The 8,379-nt window shown below is 39.8% G+C and overlaps 1 pseudogene; it reads left to right on the plus strand.

Annotated features, from left to right (window-relative positions):
• The first annotated feature begins 387 nt into the window (after positions 1-387).
• LOC128096443 (activated RNA polymerase II transcriptional coactivator p15-like) lies at positions 388-791 on the plus strand (annotated as a pseudogene).
• The last annotated feature ends 7,588 nt before the right edge of the window (positions 792-8,379 follow it).

Here is an 8,379-nt window from a genome sequence, read left to right on the forward strand (position 1 = left end):
GGGGAATCTGTGGTTGGTATGTAAAGTGAATAGAAAATTTCTTAATAATAAAAAAGAAAGAAAAAAATTAATTGCCTCTCTGGTGCCAATCATTTTAGGAAGTCACTGACAGTAGTGTGTGAATTAATACATTGGTTACATTGGGTCTGATTGGAGAGAAAAAAAGACAAAAGAAAACAAAAGACACAAGGGGAACTTATCAGTAATTGGTATTGAGTTGACAGCAAAAAAGTGGAGAAAGGAAATGTTTATAGAAGAGAGAACGGTGAGGGTAAAGGAGGTGGAAGAGAGGCAGGCAGCCTTGGTTAAAGGTTGGCTGAAAAGGAAAAGCAGAGTCCAGAGCCAAGGAGTGAGCCAGAGGCTGGTGGACAACAGGAACACAGAGCAATGTCTAAATCAAAGGACTTGTTTTCTTCAAGCTCTTCGGGCAGCGAGTGGTTCCGACAGTGAAGTTGAAAAAAGTAAAGAGGAAAAAACAAGCCATTCCAGAAACACCTGTGAAGAAACAAAAGTCTGGTGAGACTTCTGGAGCTTCGGCATCATCCAGGCAGGGTGGCAGTGGCCGAGATGACAGCATGGTTCAGACTGGAAAAACGAGGTACACTGGTGTGAATATGTGGGTACTGTGTATAAATGCTTTACAGAAAGATTCAAAGTGATAGTGGAGAATATTGGACGGCTTCAGGAGGTGAAATGAAACTAGGGATAAAAGGTATTTCTTTAACATGGAGTAGTGGAGCTTTCTGAAGGAACAGATTTCTGACTTAGATGAGGCAGCTGAGAAGCTGTAAAATCTGAGCCATATTAAACCTGTACTATTGTGGTTTTTTTAAATCTGTCTTTTTTACACTGGATTTTGTTTTCTAAATGTTGTCTTCCAAGCTGTTGTATATTTGGATTGCAGAACGATTTGTAAGACGAATTTTTTTTTTATAAATGTGCATTATTAAAATGTTGTGGGTGAAGCTAATTGTCAAGTTTATTAAAGAAGATCGCTTTGTGCGTCCTACCTACTGTAAAATAAAATCAGATCATTGCAAGCTTAAAATAAAAGGAAGAGGTGAATATGTAAGTCAAATAATGAATGTCTTTCCTAGCTCTGGGGAGACTGAGATGCAGATATTCTGTAAACTGACCAGCCTGTTTGGGGGTAAGGGAAATTAGAAAAAGAATGAGATAGAAAACAGAATAGAATGTGGGTATGTGGGTGCTGTCCATAAATGCTATCTTGCCTGTCTGCTGATTTGCTGGCGTCTGATAGCAGGACTCTGTTAGTCCTGATTTAGCAGGAGTGTCATTTGCTGTTTTCTGTGAGTATAGTTTACAGAGTCTCAGGAGTTCCAGTTGCCTCACTGCCATCAAAGCAGGGGACATCTGGAGATGGTGTCCTGCTTCTTCTGCTCCGGTGGGTACCTCGAAGCTAGGCTTCTTGTCACTCGGTCTGCTCCTAACAGCAGCTTCTCTGTGAGACTTGCTATCAGGCTCTTCAACTCACTAGCAGACTCGCTCCTGAACATGTGGACTGTGCCGTGTGTCTTCATGCTTCTGCATTCTATGCTGCTGGGTCCTGCTGTCCCATTCATACTCACTCCCTGCTCAGTTTTCTACTTCTGCTTCAGTATTTTTCTTGACTCCATGCAGCTCAGCTTCACACTGTGCACTATGCGAGTCAGCCTCTGTTTTAAATTTAATTTAGAAATTAAAAATGTGTAGGGCTGAGAGAACACCGTAAGGCTGGATACATGTTGTCTCAGTTAGGGTTTACTATTGCTGTGAAGAGACACCATGACCACGGCAACTCTCATAAAGTACACAATGGAAAAAAGAAAGCATCTTCAACAAATGGTGCTGGCAAAACTGGATATCAACATGTAGAAGGTTGCAAATAGATCCATATCTATCACCGTGCACAAAACTTAAGTCCAAGTGGATCAAGGACCTCAACATAAATCCAGCTACTCTGAACCTGCTAGAAGAGAAAGTAGGAAGTAGTCTTGAACGCATTGGCATAGGAGACCACTTCCTAAATAGAACACCAGTAGCACAGACTCTGAGAGAAACAATCAATCAATGGGACCTCTTGAAACTGAGAAGCTTTTGTAGAGCAAAGGATATGGTCAACAAGGCAAAGCGACAGCCTACAGAATGGGAAAAGATCTTCACCAACCCCACATCTGACAGAGGACTGATATCCAGAATATATAAGGAACTCAAGAAATTAGACATCAAAATGCCCAACAGTCCAATTAAGAAATGGGCTATAGAACTAAACAGAGAATTCTCAACAGAGGAAACTCAAATGGCCAAAAGACATTTAAGGAATTGCTCAACATCCCTAATCATCAGGGAAATGCAAATCAAAATAACTCTGAGATACCACCTTACGCCTGTCAGAATGGCTAAGATCAAAAACACTGAAGACACCTTATGCTGGAGAGGATGTGGAGCTAGGGGAACTCTCCTCCACTGCTGGTGGGAATGCGAGCTTGTACAACCACTTTGGAAATCAATATGGCACTTTCTTAGAAAATTGGGAATCCATCTCCCCCAAGATCCAGCTATACCACTCTTGGGCATATACCCAAGGAATGCTTAACCACACCATAAGAGCACTTGTTCAGCTATGTTCATATCAGCATTGTTTGTAATAGCCAGAACATGGAAACAACCTAGATGCCCTTCAACTGAAGAATGGATAAACAAAATGTGGTACATATACACAATGGAATACTGCTCAGCAGAGAAAAACAATGACATCATGAGGTTTGCAGACAAATGGATGGATCTAGAAAAAATCATCCTGAGTGAGGCAACCCAGACTCAGAAAGACAAACATGGTATGTACTCACTCATAGCAGGATACTAGACGTGGAACAAGGATGACTTGTCTGCTACTCACATCACCAGGGAGGCTACCTGGAAAACAGGACCCCAAGAAAGACACAGGGATCGCCCAATGACAGAGAAATGGAATGAGATCTACATGAACAGCCTGGACATGAGTGGGGGTAGTGAAAGGTGAGGGTCGAGGGAAAGAGAGCTTGGGGGAGCGGGAGATCCCAGCTGGATCAACAACAGAGAGGGAGAACAAGGAATAGGAGACCATGGTAAATGAAGACCACATGAGAATAGGAAGAAGCAAAGTGCTAGAGAGGCCCACAGAAATCCACAAAAGATACCCACACAACAGACTGCTGGCAATGGTCGAGAGACAGCCCGAACTGACCTACTCTGGTGATGGGATGGCCAAACACCCTAATTGTCGTGCTAGAAACCTCATCCAACTACTGAGGGATCTGGATGCAGAGATCCATGACTAGGCCCTGGGTGTATCTCTGGAAATCCAATTAGCGAGAATGAGGAGGGTTTATATGAGCGAGAATTGTTGAGACCAAGGTTGGATAAAGCACAGGGACAAATAGCCAAATGAATGAAAACACATGAACTATGAACCAATGGCTGAGGGGTCCCCACTGGATCAGGCCCTCTGAATGGGTGAGACAGTTGATTGGCTTGATCTGTTTGGGAGGCATCCAGTCAGTGGGACCGGGTCCTGTGCTCATTGCATAAGTTGGCTGTTTGAAACCTGGGGCCTATGCAGGATTGCTTGGCTCGGCCTGGGAGGAGGGGACTGGACCTACCTGGACTGAGTCTACCAGGTTGATCTCAGTCTGTGGGGAAGGCTTTGCCCTGGAGGAGATGGGAATGGGGGGGGGGGGGGCTGGGGGGAAGGTGAGTGGGACGGGAGGGGGAGGAACAAGGGAATCCGTGGCTGATATGTAGAACTGAATTGTATTGCAAAATAAAAAAAAAAAAGAAGACATTTAATTGAGGGTGACTCACTTACAGTTTCAGAGGTTCAGTCCATTATGATCGTGAAGGGGAGCATGGCAGTGTACAGGCAGATGTGGTGCTGGAGCTGAGAATCCTACATCTTGTAGGCAACAGGAAGTCAACTGTCAGTCACACTGAGGGAAGCTTGAGCAAAAGAGACCTCAAAGTCCGCCCCCATAGTGATACACTTCCTCCAACAAGGCCACATTTCCTAATGGTGTCACTCCCTCTGGGGGGGGGGGGCATTTTCTTTCAAACCACCATACATATCATTAATTTTCTCAAATACACAGACTATGAACTATCAGTTAGTGAACCCTAGTGTAAACTATGGACTTTTGAGTGATAATTATGTGCAAATGCAGGTTCACCAAATCTAACAAATGTACCCCTGCATAGAGGGGGAGTGGATAATGGAAAGGACTATAGTGTATGTGAAGGTAGGTTATAGGTAAAAAATTTGTGTACTTTTAGCTTAATTTTACTGTGAACTTCATATGTGTATAAAATCTTACTTTAAAAAATTAGCATATTTTAATAATTTAGGTTTGCTAAAAATCTGTGCAGAAAGTACAGGGAGTCCCCAAAATTTTCATACTTCCAATGTCCAATAACATCTTGATTTGTACTGCAATTATTTAATACTAAACTTTATGGTAAGAAGCTAGACGATTCCCTCTTACGATCAAATGTAACGAAGCAAGGGTGTCTGTTTTCATCACTTCCACTCAACATCATCCATGGAGATGTAACCAATGGTCTTATTAAATAGAAACACAGAGCCAATTCAGAGAAGACAGCCAAGAGGTCAGAGCTAAGAGCCTCACCCTTCCTGATTCAGGGATCCTCTCCAGCCAAGAGAGCTCTCCGAAAAGGGGACCTACTTCCTGTGTGTGTCTTTATATAGTCTAGCTGTTCTGCCTTCTCATTGGTTGTAAACCCAAGCATGTGACTGCCTCGTCACTGCCTGAATGTACCGCCCTCCAGGTCCTTAAAGGCGTGCGCCACCGCCGCCACGCACTTGCTATGGCTCTAATAGCTCTGACCCCCAGACAACTTTATTTATTAACATACAATTAAAATCACATTTCAGTACAAGTAAAATACCACCACATTTCCCCTTTTCTATTTTAATAAAAAGGAAAAAAAAGAAAAAGTTATAACTAACAAAAGAAAAACTATATACAAAAGTACAATGACTATATACAATATATACAAGTAATAAATGTCTAAACAATGCCTAGTCCATTTGTATTTGACAAATTCAGAGAAAATAATTTCATTATCTATCCTATTTTGTTAAGTCCAAAATGTATCTAATTCACTTTCTATCCTAATTAATCTTCAACTATAACTACCTAATCTTCAACTCTAACTAACTAATCTTCAACTCCCTCAGAGACCCAAGAAGGAAATAATATTAGCTAACAAAAATAAAAACAGAAAGTGCATGCAAGCAACTTCCAAGAAATTTGTGAGTTGACAGAAACAGCCAGCTGCCTGGACAGTCACCTGAGGTTTCTCTGCAATGCTGGGGCATCATCTTCAGCCTATAGGCTTAGCATATCTGACAGACTCATTTGTGAAGTAGGATGTACACAAGGTCAACAGTTCAACCTCACATTGGGTGAGAGCAGTCCATGTACCAGAAACACCTGAATTCCACTAGTGTCATGTCATGATTCAGGATTTTAAATTCTGGAAATTGTTGTTGGTTTTTTAATTCAGCTGTCCATTCTTCTTGGCTGTGTATATATGGCTTCATCTCAGCATCCCGTTCTTCTCCACATCCCTCTGTCAAATGCCAGTTTACTGTTGCGAGGCGTGAGCTTAGTTACTCTTCAAGAATAACTGTTTCAGCTGCTGTTCCATTGCACATCAGAAGCCATCGGCCCACTGCCTGTTCAGCTGCCTTCGAAGAAAAGGGCACTGTACCTTTTCCGAATTGTGAAGGCCACTTCAGGGATGGTGCCATATTGTCCTGGCCTCAGAAGATGCCTTTTGATAAAGCCATAACCACACTTGTTTTGGCAAGAATCAGTAGTCCTTTGTTTCATGTCCTATCTGTCCATTTTGTCAGCAGTTGATTCAAGGATACTTTGTTGTCCAGTGGCTAACTTTTGCCACAATGAAAGTTAACTCCATATGCAGTTTCTTCAATGCCCATATTTTCTCTGAAGTAGATTGGTACTGCCAGGAGCCGACATGTCTCATAATCATAACAAAAAAGAAAATTTTTCCAAGTTATTAAAACATTTTAAATGCCATATTCTGTAGATCTCTGAAAGGTTTGAAGATGACCTGTCTAAAATATATCTGCTCAATTTTTAAAACATATCTAATATGACTACAAGTTCTATTGTAATGTCTAACTACTAACTTTCATTTCTTTATATCCTAATAGTTGGTAATAATAACATTCAAGGATCAGAAAATTGCATTGTTAAATGAACTGTATAAGTACAATTAGAGATATACATATAGCATTTTCTAACAATATCAATTTCAATATATTTAATTTGTATACAATATAAAACAATCCAATCCAATGTAAAGTATTTAAAACTAGTAATTGTCTTTTTCTTCTCCTTTCTTTCTCTTTTTTTTTAAACAAGAACCTTAAATCTAATCTCCTTTGCTTAGCCTTTTTCCAAACCCTTGACAACAACTTGTAACCAACCCCCTAAACAATGAAAATTGTCCCAGACCCAAAACCCATTAAAAAGACCAAAAACCACCCGCCCCACACCACCTCTTTGGGAATGTGGGCGTTGTATTCTTAAAATTGCTTCCTGCTGGGTATGGGCGAAGTTATCTTTATCCTGAAAGAAAAATTTTATGTTAATTGTCAAATTCTAGGAAAGGTAACTATGTCCTTCATTATCCAGTCTGTGTATAATGCCAAAGTTCAGGGTTTATCTCAAGTCTTTATTCAAGTAGTCTTTGAGAGTGGATCATCTCAGCTAGTCATCTCAAAATTGCTCTGAGCACCTTGTAGTTCAAAGCTGATCTGTAGATGATGTTTGTCAGCTTAATGATGTGATTATTGTCCACGTGGAATTGTTGTTGTTGTGGAGCCCCAACTTCTTCCTGGAGACTTCAGTTGATGTTAGGCCTGGCCGTGATTTCCTGCAGAAAACTGATAAGAGACTTGAACACAAAGACATATATATATGCAGCTAATTGAAGCCTTTTTTCTAGAATTAATTAGTACTCTATATGACCATTTATATCTTAAAGTTTAAAATGTATATATAACTATATATCTATATATATTAATCTTGTAAATTTTGATATAAAATTTATACTTTAAGAAAAGTTTTAACGAATCAGAATAGAATCAAAGAGTTGAGATTAGTAATAGAATAGCCCCTTACTTAATTTGGCTTTTCTCCTGTCCCATAGCAGAAGATGGCTCTTTTATTCTGGCATGATACAGGGGGTTTGCATTTTCCTTTTAACAACATGCTTGACTTTAAAGAAGGAGAGAGCCATTCTCCAACTCTAAAGTCAGCTTTAAATTTTAATTGAACTGGGACTATTAGAAGACCAATAGTGTTAAATTTTTAGAGAAAAGCAGAAACAAACATTTAGGAAGACATAAAATTTTTTAGATAATATATACCCATACGCCGTTTCACTCTGTTTCCTGGGATAGATGATTTGTCCCTTTTCTTCAGTTGTCTCATTTGTCCAGTGTTCTTCAGATTCCTTAACCTTCATTCTCCTAAAAGACAAAAACAAAAACCTTTCCCCAAGACTACTTTTGGGGATGTTTCTTTTTGGCAAGTTATTATCTGATTAAATGAAAAGACATGTGTTACTGGTATAAGTTAGTTTAAATTGGATGTTCATGCTGGTTGAAGAACTATCACCTCCTCTAATTAAGAGGTTTCTCTTGTTCAAATCGAACCTTTATCAATTTTGATGGTACCCACAACTTATCTTCTCCTGTAGAAACAAAAGCAAAACCTCATCCCCAACGTAACACATACCCTGGTTTCCATTCTGAGGTCAGCACATCCTTAAAGTATATAGGCTGATTTAATTCTGTAGTTTTTTCTATTATCCAATGTCTCTCTGCAGCTGTTGTTCCTTTCTCATTGGCATTAAGAAAATTCAAAGTTAATAGAGCATTATGCAGTCTGTTTCTGGGGGTTTTTGTTACCCCTTTCTGTTTATTTAGCATATCCTTTAGAGTTCTGTTTGATCTTTCTATAATTGCTTGACCTGTAGGATTATGTGGTATGCCTGTAATATGCTTTATATTGTAATAAGCAAAAAACTGTTTCATTTTAACAGAGACATATGATGGAGCATTATCAGTTTTGATTTGTGCAGGTATACCCATGATGGCCATAACTTCTAGCAAATGAGTGATTACAGAATCAGCTTTTTCAGAACTCAAAGCAGTTGCCCACTGAAATCCTGAATAAGTATCGATAGTGTGGTGTACATATTTCAGTTTTCCAAATTCTGCAAAGTGAAACACGTCCATCTGCCAGATTTCATTCCTTTGAGTACCTTTTGGGTTACATCCAGCTG

The sequence above is a fragment of the Peromyscus californicus genome, unplaced genomic scaffold (assembly GCF_007827085.1).
Source record: "Peromyscus californicus insignis strain IS unplaced genomic scaffold, ASM782708v3 Scaffold_5__1_contigs__length_169319896, whole genome shotgun sequence".
Classification (NCBI taxonomy): Eukaryota; Metazoa; Chordata; class Mammalia; order Rodentia; family Cricetidae; genus Peromyscus; species Peromyscus californicus.